At 43.1% G+C, this 24438-nt stretch overlaps 1 protein-coding gene and 1 pseudogene across 7 annotated transcripts in view; one reads left to right on the forward strand and one right to left on the reverse strand.

Annotated features, from left to right (window-relative positions):
* RALYL (RALY RNA binding protein like) overlaps positions 1-24438 on the reverse strand; it is a 1712955-nt gene that overhangs the window by 308220 nt on the left and 1380297 nt on the right. The window lies entirely within an intron of this gene.
* On the forward strand, positions 13626-14684 carry LOC146831118 (zinc finger MYM-type protein 1-like; annotated as a pseudogene).

Below are 24438 nucleotides of genomic sequence, written 5' to 3' on the forward strand. Positions count from 1 at the left end.
GGGGGGGGGGGGGGGTATCACGGCCCAGGAGCCGGAGGGGTCCAGTGCAAGAGAGCCCCGGCTACCATTCCTTAGAGCCGGGCAGCTCCCGGATGGCATCAGCCCCCTGGCACCCACACACCGCCACCGGCTAATGCTAGTGATTTATCAAAGCATCTGTTGCTAAAGCTATGCCCACGTGACTCCAGGGCAATACATTTGGAAGGAAGAACCCCCGAAACTGCTGGTCCTCGCAGCATATTTTGTCTAATATAGCCATAAAAGTATAAATGTGTTATCCAATCACCGATTGTGATTCCGAACACGATAACCAAATGTATTTTCTGTTGTTCTTTTTACCATTTGCGGAATAATGGAAGCTGCAATTGTTGATGTGCAGCCGACGGTGAAAACAAAATCATTCTGAAGTCAGGAAGACAGCTGGAACATCAGTATTCTGCCAAGGAGCATTAATTATATAGTGGGTGTAATGCACACAGAAGAGTGCCTGCTACAATACCCTGTGGACATAATTCAGCAATTAAAAACCTATTTGAAAGACGTCCTTAACTTGGAAATCAATTTGTTTTAAATAGGATTGCCCTAAATTTGACCCACTCCGCTCCATAGAAGTAAGAAGGCTGATGTGATTTGTGATATCACTTAAACTAAGCTTCTGAAGTGTGATGGCTAATCAGGGAGGTAATTACACACCGACCTTTCTTTTTTATTGCTCTTGCTGAGCGCACACAATCTAAATGCTTGTTTGATAATGGCCGCGAATGTGAAAACAAAGTTTGGACACGATTGTGTTGTCAGGAACTAACTATAATAATGTTTCCCGAATTCCCAAGATAGGAACTACCAACATATGTACGGAAAAAAACAATGAGCCCAAAGGCACAAAAAAAGGCAATTATCTGTGGGAGGAACTCTCAAGACAGATCCACAAGACATTTAAAAAAAATATGCATTGACTGAACAATGACATTTACCGAGATCTGCGTTAATGTGCAGTGGTGAGATTGGCATTACATGTGTGTTAAAGCCGTAACCTTCCTTGAGCCTTAGAGCAAAGTGAGCAGAGGAACCCAGAGCATAAAAAGATCATTCTGGGGCTGGAGGAGGTTTATTCTCTGTTGAGCAGACACCACTGCAAAAAGAGACTCCGAAGGTTGTAAAAATATTTAATTTACTTACGCAACAAATACCCGTTAGGTGCTGAGAGATGACAGGCTGACCGAAGGAGGAAGGCGAGTTAATTCTGAAACTGTCAGGTTAAGAGGTGTTTACGAAAGGTGAAGTGATTTGTAGATGACTAGATTGACAATGGAAGAGAATGTAGTAAATTAAATAGACAAAGACAAACCTCCCCGCTGGACTCTGAATGTTGACGAGATTGATAAGGTAGTCCGGCAAGACTTGGAAAGCGTAAGATCTCTAGAGAAAGTCTTGTCCCTGACAATATTGGACCGTCCCAGAGATACATGAGGTCTTAAAGGAACAATGCTTAGCCATGTATACACAGGAAAGCCTTTTCACATGACTGGAAACAGATGGAAGAACAAGAAGGAATTGGACAGCTGACTTTTGGACAAGGAAGAGATGGCAAATCAGGTACAGAGAAAGTCGCTTATAACAGAGTTGTAACAGTCAAAAAATTACAACTGCCTCGATCACCATGTAAAGCCCTTCTGAGGAAGAAAAACAAATATTTAAGCATCCTTAAATAAAAGTAACTTGAAGAGACTTTGCTGATCTAAAGTTTGAGTCAGGCTCTTGCCAAAAATGATGTTGCGCACTATTGATTCGGAGACAAGCCTAGATCGGAAGCCCACCAGTTCGTTGACAACCTTAGTCTTTTCAGAATTAGGTTTAAAGATTTTCATTAGTCCATCCCTCAATCACAGACAACACCGGAAATTGGATTGGGATAGTTCCACATGGCCACCCACCCTCAGAATAATCTGGATTCCACTTGCATAGGCTAGAGAAGAAAGAGCAGAGGAGATGATTCATAATGGTAAAGGATTCCCTTAGACACCGAACAAGGGTATCTAAGGGAAGAAACCTGTGGAATACATTAAGACAGAGGTCAGACAGTGGATCGGAAAGGGGCTAACGTAACAGCTTAAAAAGACATCTCTCGACAGGATGAGAGCCAATCAAGAGTTTATCTTTGATAACAAATTCATGCATCATAGAACCAACGAATGAATGAGACACAATATGAAAAACTGATCAGTTGGTGATATTCAACTCGCCCGTAATAGACACCAGAGCAACCTCTGGGTCACGTAACACACACAACCCTGCTTGAGCCGAGTCCAAGATGTTATTAGAATGAATACAGGTGGAAATGGCTACCTCAGCAGCAAAATCCAGCAAGGAGATATGTCCAAAGCTACATAGGGCTTTTTGTTTGGCTGATAGCTTCTTCAAGACTTAAACAACTAAGGGTTTTTTAGGCTGAAGGTACTGAAGAACAATTAACAGAATGGTTAATATAAACACACAAAGGTAGAAGGAATAGCATCAGCTGCTAGGTGCAAGGTGCCTGAAGGACCAGGGCCGATAAGGGACACAGACTCAGTTGCTTGGATTGGGATTCTAGTTTCTTGAAGCAATAGAAGAAGAGAAAACTATGAGAGAAGAGTGATGCTTTTATCCTGCCCACAGGCAAGATCAGCCCGAGAAGCTTCTTCTTCCCTATTAGGCACAAAACAAGCTTGAAGATACTCTGCTTTATTAACACAAAAAACATGTGGGATCCTCAAAAATGGAGGAATGTTGGATAAACAGCATTGCAATCTTTATGTACGCAGTGGTCCATCATCAGGGGTATAAAAACGTACCCAATAGTATGTAAAAACAGTCCACCCTTTGTGTCATTTTCCTTCACAACCCCAGCTCCACTGAACATCGCTTTGTTAGGTCTTGAAATCCATTCGCCTACAGCAGCTCTTGCTAGACTTCCATGCTAGTGCTGGCTGTATGCATATATGCAGGGGGATTTGAAGAGGGCAAACCTAGCTCAAGAGCAATGGAGCACTCAACAGGGGACACACTCTAGCACTTTAATAGCTGGTGTCCTTGCCAAAATAAAGAAAGCAGCTGTATGTCTATCACCCTCCAGCCACATCTTGGTATCTTTATACCGGAAAATTAACAAGGCATTGCCACACCAATGGCATCATTACGAGGCCCCCATTATGAGACCTCATAAATTCACCCCCCAACCCCCCCGAATTTCTGCAAGGGGAGGTACCGGTAACTCTGGGGTGCAGAGTTAAAGGGATTGACAAATAAACCCGGTGGGCCCCTCTTAAAAATAAGGAAATACTGGTGGAATTAGTTAGTCTGATTACAATTCCATTGCTAATTCCTCATTTCTCTCCTTTGAAAAACAATGGGTTTGCAGAGTTACTTTTGCAGAGTGACCAGACCAGACTTGTCAGATTTACCAGGGAACTCATAATAAGGTCTAATATGAAAATAAGGAACCACACTCAGATATGGCATCTGGTACAAGACTCTGGGATTGACAAATTGCTATTATGTACCACTGCTGACATAACAAGTAGGCTAAAGATAACCGAAATGACCATATATGACGTTGAATCTCGAGTTCTGCTCATCGCTGTATACCCATCAGACTGTTTCCACTGCATATCCCTCAGTTTTGTTCTAAAACTTAGATATAATTTCTACCTGCTCATCAGACAAATTTCTAACTTGTTCACCAAAAGAACTTTCACTAAAGACCATACTGGTCTTCCCCTTCTGACTAGTACTGTAAAACCATTGCAGCCCATACAGATGCAGACTTTGAGGACATCTTCAGAAAAATCACTTATGAGCTACAGCTCCTGCAGCATAAGTCTCAGAGTGGTGACTTGGCCATGAATGTAACTTCCTGTCTGTTTTGCTCCTGTTTTACAGAATAATCCACATCACTCTCAGAACTCTCATTCCCCATTTAGTGTGCCATGGCAGAATTCCACCGGCAAAGATCACACACTCTCCTTGGGTGTCCACTGCTTACAACCGCTGGGTTTCAAATGACAGCTGTGCTGGAAGACGAAAGCTTTCAACATCTGCCAGGTTGCTCTCACCCTTAGTCCCAGGAATCTGACGTTTGGCCAGAGCATCTCTATTTCTGGTACTTTCCGAGGCCAGAATGGCAAGTAGATGAGACTGTAGGCAGTACAAAAGTTGGGTTGTACTGGAATTTGTAATGAAGTAATGATAGCCAATCTGGTAGGTGCACTCTTCATTACAGACAAAGGGATACGCAGCCACAACTTCAGGAACTCTCCAAGGTTTCTTTTGACAGCCTCCTCTTTGATAGAAAGAGTTAATATCAGCTGTTGCATAACTAGATTCTGAAATATCTAAATGTCTGTTTTTCACTGCAAAAATATCAGAAAATTTCCGCTAGATTTGCAAGCTACCAATTACAACCTTCAATGAAAACAAACAAGACGTCTCCAACTATTATTTTTATCCCTGATGCTGAATGAACCTGTCCGTGTCCTGTAAGTTAGTTGTGCTTGAACAAATACAAATCAACTGCACATAAGTAATCTACATGCACCCTACCCACTAAAGCCTCTCCGTATCTACATAGCCCTTTCTCAGCAGACAGGTAAACGAGACTTTTATTGAGGGTATAAGACTTTACTGGAATTCTCCAATGATATTCATAAAAATACCCAACCGATACAGACAAATGCCTTCTAAGCACGCATAGGTTCAACCACATACTCCTCTTATTTCCCATAATCGTAATTCTTGACACAAATGAGTCTCATGAAATTGAATGCCAACTATGAACCACAAATTAATCCATTATTATACTTATTGATTTATGTTATGTTTCCCTTTTGCTTCCAGAAACCAGTATCTTTATTAACCTCTTAATCTTAAGATTACGTGAATTGCAGGTTGCGATTCTTCCACAATGTCTTATACACTAAACATCAGCCACAAGTTTCCTCTCCCAGAAATCATTAACACCAGAAATTACATCATGTGGCCCCAAAAACATTGCCCGCAATTTAACCAATCACAACTAACCTCAGGGCACAGCTCACAATATAACTCACATCCTCAATTTATTACCCAAAAAGGCATCCAACTGCACATTAATATATGAGATACAACCAACGCCACATGGGAGGAAGAGCCACACAGCATCTCATTCAGAGAGCATCAAACACTCCTTGATGACACTGGGGCTAACCCCAATCTGTGAGCTACTCAATGCGTAAATATGGGCCTACCATCAAAACACTAGACTGAGGCTCCATCCTGTGGGACCAAAGTCTGCTTTGCATGCATCACTCAGGTTCTCAACCGTGAAAGTAAGATGAGCATACAATCCAACTCAGGTACCTTATTCTATGACAAAGGGATAGCTAAGAAAAACACTCAAGTTCCAGGTCAACATTATCCCAATTGATGTCGTCTCCACAAGCAAAAAGTAATCACTGTTCAATAATTAAATGAATCATAGATCTGCCATATCTCACCTCATCACATGACCAGGCTCTCCGATGGGACAGTCACTTTCTTGATGATTTGCTACCTCTATCTTACAATATCAAAAATATATACACAAAGAGCAAAAACGAAGAGGTGGTAATTCCTGAGAGGATATCATGCACCATCACTATCAATATAAAATACTCAAATCTTTTGATAAATCAAATGCTAACACAATCAAACCATTATGTTAACATCAGAGGAGTCTAATTTTTACACAACTGCAGAACACTCATGGCTAACTCAACCATTTACACTATGTCCAAGTTCTTCATCAGAGACAAGGCACTTCCTAATACTGTAGGTTCCTTGTGGTGAGTGTTTCACTGGATCAAATAGGGAGAGCCTATAGTTATTTGATATATACCAGGAAATTGACCAAATCCATGGAATAACTCCTAGACATATTAATTGCTGTGGGATTAGCAGCTTCAAGTGAACTGAACCCTGTTTCCTTGTTGATTTTTTATAATCTTTGTCCTGAATGCTATTTCACCATACATAGTTTAATTGAATTTGCTGGGGCCACAATCCAAGGGAACCAGCTTTATTAGTATTATGAAGCTCTTCATGTGCAGAACCCTTTCATTATAAAACCACAGCATGAACTCCCTTGAGTATTTTGTCGCATGACATATGGATCTTGTTAGACCTGATAGCCTTTGTAGGGTGGTCTTCCCCCCAACTTTTTGCCTGTCTCATCCCCTTTTCTAACCTTGTTTTGGTGATATTAGGAATCTTTGCACATGATCACTGCTAATCAGTGCTTGTGCTCTCTCCACTTAACATGGTAGTATTGGATCATCCCCAATTGGCATACTTAATTGACTTATAAGTCCCAAGTAAGGTGGTGCTCCCTGTACCCAGGGCCTGTAAATGTTGCTAGTGGGCCTGCAGCACTGATAGTGCCACCCACTTAAGTAGACCTGCCATCTCAGAGTCTGTGTATACAGTTTACACTGCCATTTCGACCTGGAACGATAAACCTCTTGCCAGGCCTGGCCCTTTCCTTTTTATACACATAAGTAACACCAAAGGTATGCCCTGGACAACCCATGTTCTGGTAATGAAAAACTCTCAAATTTGTTTTTCCATACTGCAAAATAACATTGGGATTACCTTATTCCATTGACTAAGTATGATTTCCAATTGTGAAGAGATAGACACTCCAAGTTTAGCTGTTATGGAATCCTAATTAAAAATCCTAATTTATGGAAAAATCGGATTTTAAATTACAATTCTGAAAATGCCACTTATAGAAAGTTGGCATTTTCATACTTTAGCCATTTGGTGCCTGTTGCCTGTCTCTAATCACTTGTCTGGGGTGGGTGACAGTTGGGCTTTGTGTGTTCTCCCTAGACAGCCACACTAGGGCTCACAGGATGGGAGGGAGGAGGAAGGAGCCTCACTTACACCTGAATAGGCTGTGTCCTGACCACACACAAAGGGCAGTATACCCCCCTGTAGTGAGTCTGGAGCCAGGGCAGGAAAGGTGGCCACTGTGCACTTCAAAGGCATGTCTTAGAAGTCTCTACATTTCAAAGGCACAACTGGGTATAAGTACTGGACTGCAGACACCACCATTTCAGTACACTGCTGAACCCATGAAGACTCTGCCAGGAAGAAGGGCTGCTCTGCTGCTGAAAGACTGCCACTCAGCTGGACTGCTGCTTTGTTGGAGTCCTGTCTTGTTGTACTGCCCTGCTGCCTGCTGCTCCCCTGCCTGGGTGAAAAGGACTGGACCTGCATCATATGAACCCAGAATAACTCCAAAGGCTAGCTGGCTAGCCTTCTGATCTGAAGTCTCAGGGACCTAAAAGACTTCCAACCACCCTGTTTCTGCACCTAGACTCTGCGAGTCTGCCCTGCCAAGTGGTGAGACCCCCCCGCCCCCGGACCCTTGGAAGTGGGTTCAAGGTGCATGATCCAGCAGAATTGACACATCCCAGCTGCTGCACAGATCAGAACAAGCACATCAACTCTGCTGCGTGGATCTGCAATGCCGCATCATCGCAGCTGCGTGGATTGGACCCGACACATCACCTTCGGAACCATCACTGCACGATGCGCTTCCCAACGCGAGGCCCTTGCATCTCTGTCGACAGCAGCCTCGAGGACTAGGCTTCCGCATTGCAGCTCACTGGAGCCAACAAATCGCTGCTGCACAGATCAGGACCAGCCCATAATCACCGCTGAGTGGATCAGCACCGATGCTTTTCCTTCACTGTACCAATCATACTCAACGTCACTGCACCCAGGAATAAGGTACTTTTGTTCAGTGGGGCTCACTGGGTCCTGTGTCCGGCTTCCACTTCATCGCAGTCGGCCTGAACATTTGACTTTGTCCTGACCCAGTGCAACCAGATATCCCAAATATTGCCTTTTGCTTCTAGGCGCTATTTTTCCATAGACATTTTGGAATTTTATATCTCAAGTTTTACTTAATGGATTTTTGTTGTTTTGTCTTGTTGTATTTATTGAATTAAGAGCTATTTTTCTAATCTGGTGTGGGATCTGTTTGTGTGGTGCTTTTACTGTTTTAAGTGTTGCACAACTACTTTACACATTGCCTCTAAAGTTAAGCCTGACTGCTCTGTACCAAGCTACCAGAGAGTGAGCGCAGGTTTGCCTGCCTCTTACCCTGACTAGGAATTTGGCTGCTGCTTGCCTAGGGCTCCTATCCCAGAGTCAACCACCAACTCAGTTTCTAACAAATCTCATTTAGGCTATTGGCATTGTAAATTCAATAAAGTTTTCCATTAGTGGGCAAGATGGATTCCGCCCTATTTCTAGAAGCAACTTCATTCATCAGCAGGTCCCACACAATTCAGGTTTAATGTGTTAATGTAGGCTTGCAAATATGGCACCTGTTACATCACTACAACAATTTAAGCAATGTTTTAAAGAATGTATCCACTTGTCAATTTTCCAGCAGTAAGATTATGTCAATGTACAGAAAGGGAGTATTACTTGTGAAGTATACATTCAGGGTTCGAATTGACCCCATAGAGTTAAAAGGATCTGTAGTCTGCAGCTAACTTGATCAATCAGAGAGTCTTTTCTTTTTCTTCGGCCCAAATTGTCTTCTAAGAACAGATATCATGATATTATAATTTTAGGTGTTACTGCAGAGCTCCTGACAATCATCGTGACTAGATTGCAGGCGTACAGAGTTGGTTCTCGATGGAGAAAGCATTGCCATATTTTCTGTATGTTAACTTGAGATAAAAGTATGACCACTGATTCTTAAAGGGAATAATTTACATAGTCAAATGTTGTCCTGGAATCCTGGCATATGTTTAAGCATTAAGAACTGGAGCTTGATACCCTCATTTATGTAGTGCATGCTACCACATCAAAGCACTGATAATAAAAGAATTTCCATTGTAAAGACACCTGCACTAATGATACTAAATTACAAAGATAGGTACCATCTGAGGTTTAACTTGCTGCAATGCTCATATATCCAGATACATTAACTCACACAGGTGTCCAATCAGCATGACATTTTAATGCATTGCTCCTGGTTCATCTGTTTATAAAACTTGGCAGACACTAAAGTTTGCGTCCATTCCTTAATGCTTAGGAGTGCTTTTATTTCTATAGAAAACGTATTTCCATCATATAGCATTCTGCTGCTTCACTACAGTTCTGGATCCCTTTGATAGATTGCATGTGGTTTGTGATTCCAAAGACCAAACGCATGCCCTCAGTTTCATTTGACCATGGGTCCCCTTGATGCACCTTAGAGCTGGTGCCTGGGAACCCTTGCATTGATCTTGTTGACTGAAAAGCACTAGGCCAACAAAGTGTGCAAGCGGATTCAGAGTCTAGTGGGATTCACCTGTTTGTCCTCCTGTACTTTAGCTTTATTTTATGCCTGCTCACTTGTGTTAAAAAGTGGTTATCAGAGTGGCCAGCAACCAGCTATCATCACTGAAATACTTCCTGAATATTAAAGTTTTCTGCTATTGTTTTAAATCTCAGGTAGCTGGGTAGGTCTTCCAGTGTTTTTTAAAGTTTGTTCTTGAGCAATGCTTCATAAAGTTACAGTGCTCTTCCACCATGTTTCTTCCTCTGTAGGAGGATTAAGTCATAATGACTGGATCTCAGGGCGTACTACAGAACAAAGTTTGATTCGAGTGTATAAGTTACAACTGTGTCACAAATGAGAAGGTACAGTGAGGCAAAAAAGTTCTTCCACCTGACAGACAAACTACACTGACTGAATTAACAGGTGACACATAATGTTAAAGTATTGGTCTCCATCAAAACCAAAATACTGACCACTCTTGAGCTGATATGTGGGTGAAAAGTTTTTGAATAGTGACTGACTTACTGGTTACATTTTTGTGTGCACAATGCCCAGCCAGGTTTCTTGATGTACTAGTCCAGCCTTTCCTCCTTACAATAGATACGTCCTCAGATTTCTTCTGAAGACATCATGGAGTCCGAATGATTCTGATGTAATGGAAAGAAAGTTCATTGGATTTGCCCCTGGATGCAAAAATCTCAGTCTCAATTACAATGCGCTTGATTCCTGGATTATCGAACAGATGGAGATTATTGGACATAGCCCTTTTAGGCAGGGTCATCCCTAGACTTTTTGCATCCTCCTCCTTCTAGGTTTTCCAGAATTTGCTTTTTTGTTGACCATAGGAGTCGGACTCTGTGCACTTTACCGCTGCTAACTAATAGTTCTCAGTGCCTTTTTTTCTGGATGTAAGTAATCGAGGTGAAGCAGAGTCAAATCATATATGTTGCTCTAGAGTTCAGTTCCCTTATAACACTTTTCCATTCCATTCAATGGAGGTAAAGTACAGCAGCTTCGTTTAAACCACATTGACTACTTTCAATCGGTAGCTCCATGAGCCGTAATATAAGATACAAGCTTGCTTTCAGGTAGTAAACAGAACAATTAGACAAACAAAACCCATGAGTCATGCTATTCATCCAGGATATGATGCTGATTTACAAGCATGTGGTGATATATTTCTAAGATCCTTATAGTATGTAAGAGCACTCAAAAGGTGTGGGAGAGGGATGGTAGGTGCACAAGCTTGTGTTACATGTCTCCTATGGGTGGGGCTGATACAGGTAACATTCACACCCCAAGTGCAGTTTCACTTCCATGTATCCTGGCTCCTCTTTTTGGATGTTGCACCCTATTCCCTTCATCAATCCAACTGTTCTAATATTCCATCAGTAAAGTCTCCTAGTCCCTCATGCGATCCGCCATACCCCGTCTCTTGTCAATTCGCAAAGCCTCCTCAAGTTCTGCCCACTTCAGTATTTTAACTCACCACTTACTAATTGCAGACACGCTGTTGACTTTCCATCTCATAACCAGCCAGTGCTTTGCCATCAGTAGCACCAGATCTATAGATATGGAAGTTGTTCTGGATTTTGCTTTGTTGTCACCCTGGCACATCCACAGCCTATGTATAAGCTCTGCACTGTCTACCCTAACTCTGGGATAGGGCACTCCAAAGAGACCTCCCACCATGTCCAGTCCTGTGTGGCCATTCTTCTGCCACTGCCCTTCCCGCCTGCCCTGCACAGTTAGCTTGCTGCCCCTACCCACTGCTTCCCTGCCCTCTGTTGTCCGAGTCCATGCACCTGCCCCCTCCCTCCTGCCCTGCATGGTCAGATGTTTCCTCACAGTCCAATGTTTCCTCACTGTTATGTGCAGTGTGCCATCCCATGCCCTAACCCTTTTTTCTCTATGTTTGACATTTTAGCAGTGGAATTGCGGAGTTCAGCTGCAAACAAAGGAACAGAAAAATTGTCTTTCTCTCCTACAATATCCTTAGATCCAAAACAAAGATCAATATTGGTTTTGTTCACAAAAGAAAGGAGTACTGAAGACCCTTCAACAGGTTCTAATGGAGGCAAGAAAATAAAGGAGTTGTCTGATACTGCTCTGTCTAGCAGTGAAGGCATATGCGCCCATTCTTACGACAACCCTGAAACATTATCTGCTGCCGTTGCAGCTGCTTCTTTCTGTGCTGAAGATGGCTCTGCCATTGTTCACATTACTGATATTTCTTCACATGCTGACAGGGTTCATTTCACACTGAGGTTGAAGATTCATCTTCTCATGTTGGCAGCCTAGACAGTACTTCACTGGCTGCCCTTGCTGACTGTTCATCATTCTGTGATGACAATACAGCCAGCTCTTTTTTGGGGGAGTGAAATAATAGAGGCACCTTGAATCAAAGAGTCTGTGTTATGTTAAAAGTACTTATAAAGCGCACGTACACCACACAGTTTCATGGAGCTGGGATCAAAGGAGTTCAGCCGCTAAGTGATTCATTCATATGCTTGGTGAAAGAGCCCGGTTTTCAAAAGTTTCCTGAATTGAGGATATAATGTTATTAATCTAATGTCCTGAGATAGTTACAAAATTGAGGGGCTAGGACCACAAATCTTAGTCCCCAAATTTCTTGCGTTTAGAGGGCGGGATAGCTAGGAGATTCAGATAGGAAGACCTAACATCCCAAGTGGACCTATATCTCTAAACCTGAGTAGATACAAACACTGGGCAGTTGACATGAAGCGCTTTGAAAATGAGGCATCCCGGCTTGAATACACTGCTTTTGACTACCGGGAGCCAGTGTAACTTTTTCATAAGAGGGGTGACATGCTGCTGTCTTGGCTGATGATGGATTAATCGTGCAGCCTGGTTTTGCACCAGTTACAGTCTTTTAGATTGATAGAGTAAGTTAACATAGTCAATATGAGAGATGACTAGGGCTAAAACTACTTGGGTCACAGCTTTAGTAGTGAGAAATCTGCTGATCTTCCTGATTTTTCGGAGCTGAAAGAAGCAGGAAGAGACCGCCGTCCCAATCTGGGATTTCATAGACAGATCACAGTTGAATGTGATGCCCAGGCTTTTAGTGGATCTAGATGGTAGGGGTGGGTTTCCCGGCTCAGTCGGCCAAAAGTTTTAATTCCAGGGGTTTGAGTACCTGCCAATTAGGATAATTTCTGTTTTGACTGGGTTCATTTTCAGGTGGTTACTGTTCATCCAGCTGCTAATGTGTCGTATGGTAGTTTGAAAGTCAGTGACGGAGGCGGACGACTTTTCAATGTCAAAGATCAGTTGAAGATCATCAGCGTAGTTGAATGACTAAGAGAATGACTAAGAGGATACAGGTATACGTTAAAAAGGTGCGTGACAGGGAGGAGCCCTGCGGCACCCCACATGTCAATTTGACTTTAGAGGTAGAGAATTGGGAGAACTGTACGGCTGGAGTACAATCCTCTAGAAAAGACATATGCCACTTAAGGGCTAGGCCCTGTATCCCTGCGTTACTGACAGGATACACCAGGAGTTGATGGTCGACCGTGTTGAATGCTGCAGAGAGAACAAGAAGCACCAGGGCCTTCGTGGAGCCCTTGTCTGCCTCTTTCCTTAGTTTGTCAAGAACCGCCCAAATTACAGCCTCTGTGGAATGAGAAGGTTGGAAACCCGGCTGATGAGGGTCAAGTCTAGTCAGACACCAACATCAAAATCCCACCCAGCAGGGGAATTCATGGCACACGACTTGTCACTGAATCATTATAGCGACCCAGTGCAACCAAAATTTCAAACATTCCCCTTAACTGCATGCCGTAGGTTTAATGGAGATTACAAAACCCATCCTTGGGTAGAGTATTCAGTCCTAAAATATGCTGTTTCTTGTTTGGCATGCAGGCATTTTGGTGCTATTTCTATGGGAGGAGGAGGACTTGAACATGGCAATGTTGCATTAGTTGATATTGGCATTAGTAAGTGGGAAAAGCTTACTCATTCTTTGTCCAAACATTCACAGTCAGAGAAACATAAATCATCAGTTATTGCTTGGACCAACTTCAAAAGATAACAGCAGCCTACAAACTGTCATTTTCTTCCATGATAGTAAGAGATGAAAAGCAGGAAATTGAGGAGAATAGACAACATATGGAGCAGCTGCTAAAGGTAGTATGTTGCTTAGGTCATCAAGGGCTTGCAGTCCGTGCCACTCGATGAAGCTAAGCATTTTCACAATAGGATAAATTTCACTGAATTGTTAGAGATGATTTCTTATGAAGACGAGAGGTTAAAAGACAAAATGTTCAGAAGGTATGGGCACTATGCCTCTCCTAATTACCAAAAATGACATGATATCTGTGGTTGCAGTGCTTGTTCGTGAGCGTATTGTCAAACAAGTGACAAAATATTTTGAAGTGCTAGTTGATGAAACCAAAGATGCCTCACAGAGCTAAGTTTTATTATCTGCTTTGTTGATAGTGATGGAAATCTTCAGGAGAATGCACTAGGGTGTTACCATCTAGAGAAGTTAGATGCCTCCAGCCCTGATGCAGCCATTTCTGAAGCAGTACAGAAAGCTGGACTAGACTGGAAGAAATGTGTTGTATAGAGCTATGATGGAGCATCCATCATGAATGGCTGTTTTAATAGCATCCAAGCAAAAATAAGAGGGACTGCATCACAAGCAATTTATATATACTGCTTGCCCATCGCCTAAACCTTGTGTTAGTGAAAACTGTAACTAGCATATAACCAGTAAAACATTTCTTTTCAACATTGCAAGCAGTTTATGTTTTTCTTTCACAAAGTTCACCAAGGCATGAGCTCTTTGTGAAAGCTCAGAAAGAGAGCAGTCTGTATGTAACGGAGCTAGAAAGACTTCCGGGTGCGACGTGGGTTTACTGGTACTCCTGTGCTACAAATGTACAGATGCAATTTGAGTCTTTTATTGTTGATTTCCATGTGATAGATTCAAAACAACGTGACAAGGAGGCTACAGGAATTCTTAAGCACATTGAAAACTTTGGTTTCTTATTAACATTGCAGTGTATGGAGCTCATTTTCCGAAAGATTCACAGTCTTTCAGAACTACTACAGAAAAAAGACCTTGACTTTCCGAGAGCAAGTGACCCAATAAAGTCAACAAAAAGTGATTTAGTGTAACTCCGTCAAGACAATCAGTGGACCGATAAGTCAGGCTAAGTACTTAGCAGAGCAGTGTGGAATTGAGATTCAAGAAAAATCCAATTCAAGGACTCTACCTTTGAGACACTGTAAATTGATTAACAAACTGACAGATTATTTTGTCAGTACCACTGTAGGGAAAATATCTAGCCATTTTGATGTTTCAGAAAAGTAGAACTCCACTGTCTGAGCGCTTAAAGCAGGACGTTTATTTCTCTACTTTGGATAGATTTGTAAATGAGTTTGATGCGTGATTTACAAACAACATGGACCTTGCGTCTGCTGTCCGATGGTTCAATCCAAAAGCTGAGATTTTGTTAGACTTTTCCTCTGCACTATTTTTTGTTGAAAAATATCCAGAGGCTGCTGTAGACTGAACTCTTCTACAATCTGAACTGGAAACTGCAAAATCATATTTTGCAGACAAGAATCTACAGGGTATACACTCTGTCAGGCAGTATCTCATGTATCTGCCAGGAGCATTTCCTTAGGTTTTGGATCTTTTAAATCTAGTTCTTACATTATCTGTTACTACTGCTATAAATTAGAGATTCTTCTCCTGTTTGAAAAGGGTAAAAAAATTATTTGTGCAATAAATGTGGAGACGAGTCTCAGTGACTTAATGATAATGGCTTGTGAACCTAATGACGTTAAGCAGATAAATGTAAATGTAAATGAAGCCATCAACAGATTCGCTGACATGCGCCACTGGAGGTATTCTCTTAAAAAATGAGCTGGTCCTTTCCCTCAATCAGAGAAACAGCCTCAGAGAGGCAGAGAAGCAGCCTCACACCTTGCCAGGCAAACAACAGTCACTTCTAAATCAGTCTCTATTCCCCTTGAGGCCTATGCCACCTGAAGATATCTGCCAGTGATCGCAGAAGTCAGTAACCTATGCAGGGGCAAGAGAGCAGCCACCATGCTTCTAAGCACTATTGGCACAGCACCAACTTGCTGTCCATTTTGTTTCTTTCTGTCATTGGGGATATGCAGCCTCATCACATCAGCTTGTCATGTGTAGTCATGAGTAATATGGAAACAGTTTTAACAAAGCACCATTAGCCACCAAGTTTTCCTGCAGCCAAACACTTGCTGTCCACTTATTTGCTCTCTCGTCAAAACTGTCAGTTATCAGTGCAGCAACTATTCTTTGTACCAGCCAGTATCCTACTCAGAAATCTGTATACCATATCTGTGGCACTGTCAGCCTATTCTGGTTTCATATTAACTGAGAATCAACTTACCCTCAAGTCATTCTCTACTTGGGAGGATTCACCAATCATCACTAGAAGAAGCTGCTGCTCATACCAGCAGATACAACTCTAGATGGGGACATTTGAACTGTGGGCCTCTTTCTACCTGCCCAGGCAGCACCTCCTTTTCAAGCAAGCCGAGCAGCAGTATCTCTTCTTATCAGTAATGCAGCATCAACATAACATCAAGAATCGGCATCCATGTGAGTAAAATCTGTCCAAATGTTTTTAATCTTTAAGCATGCATATTATTTATCAATGCAAGTACTGTATCGGTGATGATGTGCATGCTTTCTGTAGAAGAAATTAATGATAGTAAACGTGGAAAGGTTCAATGGCTTCACAGGTTTAGAAGTATGTATAGCATGTGATAGAAAGGAAGGTTGCTGGGAGACCTTGACCTGCATTAAATAGCAATGTTATCTACATTCCAAGACTTAGATTTAATTTTATGGTATTCTTAGTTTCTAAAACAAATGATAAAGTGAACTAGTTTTGAACATTATCGGCACATCAAACTTCCCATTTTATAAGTTATTTGATATTGATAATGGCTGATTTCAACTTTACTAGTGTATTTTCCATTGTTGTACAGTATTTGATATGTTCTTAATCAATGCTACATTATCTTAATTGTATATCTGAAGATACTACCTGTTACAATGTATGCAGCTACATTGTCAATAGGTTTTGAAGGATTTCTGTTTATAGGATACTTTTTTTCCCAGCCTCTGTTTGTGATGGAAGTAACCAAAAGTTAGATGCATAACTTCCTGTGATAGCACCAAGTTAAAGGTCATGCAATGTCGCTTACTTTGATTTCACGGGGGTCCACAGGGCAGGTGATGTCACTTCCTGTAATGTCACCAAGTCAAACTTTGTGTGATGTCACTTCCTGTGACATCATTGGCGTGGGTCAAAGCGCAGGGGATGTCCCTTCCTGTGATGTCATCAAGTCAACGCTAGTGTGATGTCACTTCCTGTGACATGAGGCTGCAGTAACATGGCATGTGATGTCACTTCCTCTACCCCAGGCATTTTGATGATTCGCTTTCATGGCTAAAGTGCTTGTGCTCTTTCCTCTAAACATGGTAACATTAGTTATACCCAATTGGCATATTTAATTTACTTGTTAGTCATTAGTAGAGTGGCATTACATGTGCCCAGGGTCTGTAAATTAAATACTACCAGGGGGCCTGCAGCACTGGTTGTGCCAGCTACTAAGTAGCCCCTTAAACATGTCTCAGGCCTGCCAATGCAGAGCCTGTTTGTGCCATTTATACTGCCATTTCGACCTGGCAAAATAAACCTTTGGCCAGTCCCCAAACTTTCTTTTTAATACATATAAGTCATCCCTAGCATAGTCCCTGGACAGCCCAGAGGGCAAAGTGCAATGCATTTAAAAATATGTACATGTACTTTTAAGTGGTATTTGTCCTAGTAGTGAAAAACTCAAATTTCTTTTACCCTACTGCAAGGCCTATCTCTCTCATAAGATAACATTAGAGTTGCCTTATTACATTTTACAAGTGTAATTTACAAAAAGGAAGAAATAGCCAGTTCATGTTTGAATTCTCTAGAATCACAATTTAAAATTTTAACTTGTGATAAAGTCAGATTTGAAATTGCAATTCTGAAAATGCCGCTTTTAGAAAGCTGGCATTTTCCTGCCTTAAACCAGTTAGTGCCTGCAGCCAGCCTCTGGTCATATGACTGTATGTAGCAGACAGTTGAGCTTTTGTATATTCCTCCTAGACAGCCCCACACAATAGGGACCTTAGTTGTGCCTGGATGTGCCTTCACTGATAGGATGGGAGGGAGGAGCTGGGCACAGCCGCACTTACACCTTAATAGGCTGTGTCCTGTCTTCACAGAAAGGGCTGCATAGTTAGTCTGGAGCCAGGACAGGGAAGGCAGAATGCCTGGGGATTTCAAACGAAAACCTCTAGAAGCTGCTCTCCCACTTCAAAGGTACAACTGGGTATGGATACTAGACCCAAGACACCACTCTTCAGTACACTTCTGGACATGTGGATACTCTTCCAGGAAGAATGACTGCTGTGCTGGTATAAGGTCTGCCACTCTGCTGGACTGCTGCCCTGCTGTGCTGACTGGCTGGTTGTTGCCCTCTTGCCTGGGTGAAAAGGCCTGGACCAGCATCTCTCGAACCCAGAACCTAGGGTGACTTCAATGGCTGGTTGGCTGGCCTCCTGATCAGAGCCTCAGAGACATAACAGGCTTCCAACAACCTTACATCTGCACCCGGACTCTACCACCAGTGAGTCTACCCTGCCAAGTAGTGCCACCCCAGTACTGGACCCTTGGAAGTGGGCATAAAGTGCTCTGCCAGCCTCTGTGATACCAGCGGAACTGACGCATCTCCTCTGCTGTCGCGCACAAACCCAAGCAGAATCAACGCATCTCTGCTACCACATGCATTGAACGATTCACAAAGACCAGCTCATCGGAAACTTCTGTATCACTCAGACTGTGTGACATATCATTAGCGCAGGCCCTCGCATCCCTCATTGGCGGCAACTTCGACAACGATGCCAGACTCCGCATCGCAGACTTGCAGCTCTTCAGAACTTACGCATTACCCTGACTGCGCTCTGCATCCTATATGCTGGACTTCACATCCCAAACCCAGTCGATAGGATTCTCTTTGATGACACAGGCCCTTACATCGCAGTCTCTCCGCATCTATGAACTAATGCATTACTTAAGCTGCACAACATCTTTGACGTGGATCCAAACAATGCTCTGCAAACCTGGATTTAAGGTACTTTTTAGGCGGGCCTAACTGGGTCGCTGTAGCTGGCCCACACTCCATTGAAGTCGACCTTAACTTGTGATTTTGTACACGTCCGGCGCAACCAGATATCCACTGTTGGTGCTTTGAGCTTTTTAGTGCTATGTGTACTTTAATATTTAAAATTGAATATCTCAGGTTCTACTGATTGGATTTGTGTTGTTTTGGTCTTGTTTTATTTATTGCAATTTACTCTACTTTTCTAATCTGGATCCTATTTGCGTGGTGTTTGCACTGTTTTACTGTTTCAAGTTTTGCACAAATACTTCACACACTGCCTCTAGGTTAAGCCTGACTGCTCTGTTCACTGGTTAATTTGCGGTTTGCTTGTGCCTTACCCTGACAAGGATTGTGGTTGCTGGCTGATCAGGGCTCACACTTCAGCCAACCAACAACCGAATTACAGACATGACCACTCATCAGGTCTTTGGTGGGAGTACTATTTGGATGCTGTTAACAGTGAAAGCTAGAGCCATGTAATAGATATACATGTTTAATAACCAGCCCAGCTAAACAGGCAGGCATTTACAGCTACTCCCATCACCCAGGCCTTACCCATTACTGATAACAGATAATATGTCTCAGTTTAGTCATTTGGAATACTTCACTTTCATGCTGAGTCCCTGCTCGTTTGAAAGATAATCTTCAAAGTTTTTATACTGCGAGCTGTTTAATATGTTAGTTGAAAAGGTCAGGTGGGGTAATAACTTTCAGGTAAGCTTTCTATGATGATGCATCTCTTCAGGCTAAAAACTAAAAATAGAGAGGGGAGAACCCTTCATAAATTAGATCGATTTAGTAACAGTGTATAAAATACTATAAATATTTGTGAAACGTTTCTCACATCTTTTGACTCCTTGATGTATACGTGATGACCAAATGCACACCTACGTGAAGTAAAGAGGAACTAAGGTACATTTACAATCAGGATGTGCCTACAGCAATTGCTGTATTTCTGAGTTCTGAAGGTTTTATAATAAACCTTGTATAAATTGAGAAATGTTGTTCCTAGTTAGTAGGCAGGGTCGGAATGTGGCAGAAAATAGGCGTAAGTACCAAAATAAAAGTGGCCCCCCATTAGTTAATTACTAACTAAAAAGTGCCTCCTGTTTGCGAATTGGGGCAGTTTTCCACTTGTTAAGACTCGCTGTATAAGTGTTTTGCAAGGTATGGAAGAAGGCATGAATTTGACCTTGCTCCAGGCAATGCTTGTTTTAATATCTGTAAAATCAACAGTAAAAACTGGCCCACCAGACCGTAAAAGAGGCCCACAAGCACCCAAAAACTAGTCCACAACACCAAACCCGAGTGGTTTTGAGGAGTTGGGGGTTGTTGAGGTATTCTGTAAATTATCTGTTGATGATTTTCTCTTAGACCTTGGCTGGGAATGGTAGCAGGGAGATCGGTCTCTGCTTGGCGAGAGTTGAAGGGACTGAAGAGGGTTTCTTCAGCACTGGAAGGACACGTGTGTTTTCAAGCATCTGGAAAGGTCGAGGAAGACGTGGAGACATTCAGAATGGGTGTGAGCATGGCACTAATAGCTGGCAGGCCTCTGGTGTAGGCGGCGCAGGGCCAGGTGTCCGAAGGGGCCTGAGTGAATTAAATTCATAGTGGCAGCGGTTTCTTCTGGGGTAATGACAGACCATGAGGTTAGCATTGGTTCTTTGGATAAGATCAGGATGCGTTCGGCAAGGTCTGTTGGGTACGGTTGCGGGCTGAAGTTGCTGTAAATGGTGGTGATTTTGTTGCTAAAGAAATTAATACAGAGGTCCTGCGTAGGAGTGATTCAGTTGGAGGTGGCTGATGGTGAGATGAAATCTTTCACAATGGTGAATATTTCTTAGTTTCTGTTGGTGCTGCCATTGCAGCCCATTTGGTGGTCCAGATCATTTATTGGTAGCGTCTCAGGGCAGATTTGAATGTGCTCCTGTCTATATTGTCAGGCTCTTTCTGTAATTGTGCTCCAGTTGTTTGCAGTGGCGTTTTATCAGTCTGAGTCCCTCTGTGTACCAACTGTCCTCGGGCCTGAATACTGTGTATTGTTGTTGTATTTCAGGGGAGCCAGAGAGTCCACCCAGGAAGTGATCCAATTGTTTAAATTCTTGATGGCTTTGGGGAGGCTGTTGCCAGCAAAGTACCAGGTGTACGTTGTGGGGGGTCTGAATAGGTCGAGGGTGGTGGTGCTACTGCAGCTGGGTGGCAAGGAGGCTAAAGTGGGTGGCAAAAAGGCAGAATGTACAATGGCCAACACAAAGAGCGGGCGCAAGACTACGAAAGGAAGGAAAAAGTGGAGGCGGCGTAGGCAAGGTGCAATGCTGTGGCTAAGGATCTAGGATCTCACTTAGTCAAAGAGAAGGAGCAGAAGTGCAGGGGCACCTTCCTGAGTAGGAGAGGCAGGTTTCTGGTCAAGGGTCGCAATCCAAAGAGGCAGACTGGGAGGGGCACGTGCACCCTACGCACCGAAAAGAGATGGTCGGCAGAGGACAGTCGACTATAAGGGAGGACCGTGGTGGAGGGAGAGGGGGTAGCACACAAGAAAGATACAGTAGACTCATACAATTAGATTGTCAATATGGCAGTGGAGCACAGAGCTGCTCTCAGATCAACAGTGGTGATGGTGCATAGGTTGGGCCAAGAGCCCGGGGAAGGAGACACAGAGCCTGAAAATGGTAGAATGCCTTAGGGGCACTGGAGGGGCTGTGTTATGACTATATTGACCAAGCGGATTGTACAGTTAAATATGGTAATACTGGTTAGGCAATAGCAATGCTGAGAAAGTGTGGGGTGGGAGCGGAAATGGGTAAAATTTACATAAAATCTGGATTTTGCCTACTATTGATACAACCAGGAGATTGTCAACTTCTGGGCATCCAGTTTAAGGGTCAGCACTTTGTAGACAAGGCCACGCTGATGGGTTGTTCAATACCATATGCAATTTTTGGTTTGAAACATTCAGTATCTTCCTGGAATGGGTGGTGAGAACAGTGGCAAAGACTGAGCAAGGGCTGCGCTGCCTCAGCGATTTTTTTCTTCAGAGTCAGGGAGGGACTGTATGGAGAATAAATACATTTCATGGATGTGTTCACAATGGTAGAAGACAGATTTGGGGTACCATTGGCCCCAGACCACATGGCCTATATTCTAAGGCACTGAGTTGTATTTGGTGACAATAGTATATAGGCTGCCCTATGAAAATTGAAGGTACTGCGGAGGATATTGAGATTAGTGGTAGGGGAGAGAAATTGCAAATTTCGATCTGTTCAGCAGCTGTTGAGGAATTTCAGTTTTGCCTGTAAAGCAATATCTCCAGGCAGTGGGTGTTTGCAGAATCGGGCTGTTTGAGACCAGAAACATTTATTTTTAAATGTACAAAACTTGTTACAGAATCACATCTTGCATTTGAGATTCTGTATTTGGAAGGGGCGTGTTTAAGGCGTCCCTTCCAAATACAGAAAACTGTATAAATTACTGTTTTGCGACTGAATTCCGGTCGCAAAACAGTAATACTTTACCACCAGTTTAAAACTGGTGGTAAACCAATCACAAAGGGGAAGAGATTCTCAGGGGACCCCTTACCCTTTGAGAAAGTAAATATTTTTTATGAGGAGACAGAGGTCCCACAAATCACTGCCTACTTTTAAAATATGAAACTTCAAAAGTTCAATTTTTTTCTGTTTAAACACATCCCATTTTCCTTTAAGAAAAACTGGCGGCATTAAAAAAAATTGGTTTATTAAAAAGCAATCACAGACATGGTGGTCTGCTGACCTTTGGTAGGCCATCATCCCTGTGATGGTTGTGATTCCTAATCGGTCGCAAACTGCGACCTACCTTATTAATATTCATGAGCTAGGTCCATTTGTGACCTACATAGAATCCCTAAATGAAACTTTATGAGTTTCATGCATTAGGAACAGTGATTTCATAATTGCTATGCAGAGAGAATCGCAATTAGGAAACTGGTATTCCTAATGTTTGTACGTTTGGCCCAAGGTGAGAAAGGACATGGAACTGTGGCTGACTTTGTACAGTGCAGTGGTTACAGGATAAAACAATGGACTGTACAGAAGGTATTTCCTGATGCATCAGGCAATGGAGGATTTGGACTGTACCGGAAAGACAGGTGGTGCGCGGAGAATTGGTCTGGTCAATGGACAGGGAAGAGACAGAGCTTTGCATTCCTATTTCTTCCCAGGAGGGGCTTTATCTGAAATTAGAAACTGGGCGTTAGCACTCAGAGGGATTTATCCGGTTCCGCTCCTCTGCAGTACCCATCAAAGTACCGGGTACAGGGCAGATTAAGCACCTCTACCAAATGGATACGAGACACAAATATTCATGATTCCGATATGGATGGATTACAGAAACACAATTTTTCTTCCAGAATATATAGTTAACTATCTTGATTCCAAATAGATGGTGTATACAGAATCGCCTTGCCCGCAGGATTCACTGTTCATCAATTTGACCTTAGAATTGTAATTGTTTCCCAACAGAATTTTTCTGCCCTATAGACGTCCATTGGACAAAATGCATTGGCTGGCTTTTATGAATATTTATAAGAAGCACCAATAAAGGAAGAACACTATTGGATTGTTCGAGATTCATTGTCATAAAATTGCTTATATGTGGTGCACCCTTGTCTTTTGTATTTGTGTTTACTCTGCATTGGGTACGCATTCCATGGGTGGAGCATAGGCATTTACATGTATCCACCCAATAATTCTGGGGTCAACCCTGTCAACAGAAGTATAACTAGGAGAAATATCTTTATTTCTCCTCGTTATTTCCTTTTTAGATCTTGCCTATGCAGCGCGCATGCGTTGCTTAGGAGGGCCTTTAGCCGTCGCTCTGCTCATTTTCAAGCACACACTCGTGCTTGTGGTGGCATTCACCTTGCGGGAACGAGCAGGGGCGCGCCACAAGCACGAGTGCAGTGCTTGAAAATGAGCAGACTGCGCATGCACGCACACATCACTCACGGGCTCACCTCCTGCTCCCCCTCTCTCTCACAAGCGTTACAACAAACAAATGATGGACGGAATGCTGACAATGCAGACATTCTCCCCCAGTCAAGAGATCTGGGTTAAATCCATCGTTCTTTTGCCCACTACGCCACCCCAGTTTAGACATGGCCATATGCAAATCAGTCTTGACCCTGTGCCTCATGGGAACAGTCCAGCCCGAACTGCCAAGCCATGTCTTCCCTGGACCGGAATCAAGCATCCTAGGACCGGTTTCTGGCTATCAGCCGTCATTAGCCAGGATAGCTTGACTCCAGTGGCGTAGTGAGCACGGGTCCCACGTCTGGGAATACCCATCCCACTTAGGGCGAAAAGCGTTACAACAAACAAATGATGGACGGAATGCTGACAATGCAGACATTCTCCCCCAGTCAAGAGATCTGGGTTAAATCCATCGTTCTTTTGCCCACTACGCCACCCCAGTTTAGACATGGCCATATGCAAATCAGTCTTGACCCTGTGCCTCATGGGAACAGTCCAGCCCGAACTGCCAAGCCATGTCTTCCCTGGACCGGAATCAAGCATCCTAGGACCGGTTTCTGGCTATCAGCCGTCATCAGCCAGGATAGCTTGACTCCAGTGGCGTAGTGAGCACGGGTCCCACGTCTGGGAATACCCATCCCACTTAGGGCGAAAAGCGTTACAACAAACAAATGATGGACGGAATGCTGACAATGCAGACATTCTCCCCCAGTCAAGAGATCTGGGTTAAATCCATCGTTCTTTTGCCCACTACGCCACCCCAGTTTAGACATGGCCATATGCAAATCAGTCTTGACCCTGTGCCTCATGGGAACAGTCCAGCCCGAACTGCCAAGCCATGTCTTCCCTGGACCGGAA

The sequence above is a fragment of the Triturus cristatus genome, chromosome 5_1 (genome assembly GCF_964204655.1).
Source record: "Triturus cristatus chromosome 5_1, aTriCri1.1, whole genome shotgun sequence".
Lineage (NCBI taxonomy): Eukaryota > Metazoa > Chordata > Amphibia > Caudata > Salamandridae > Triturus > Triturus cristatus.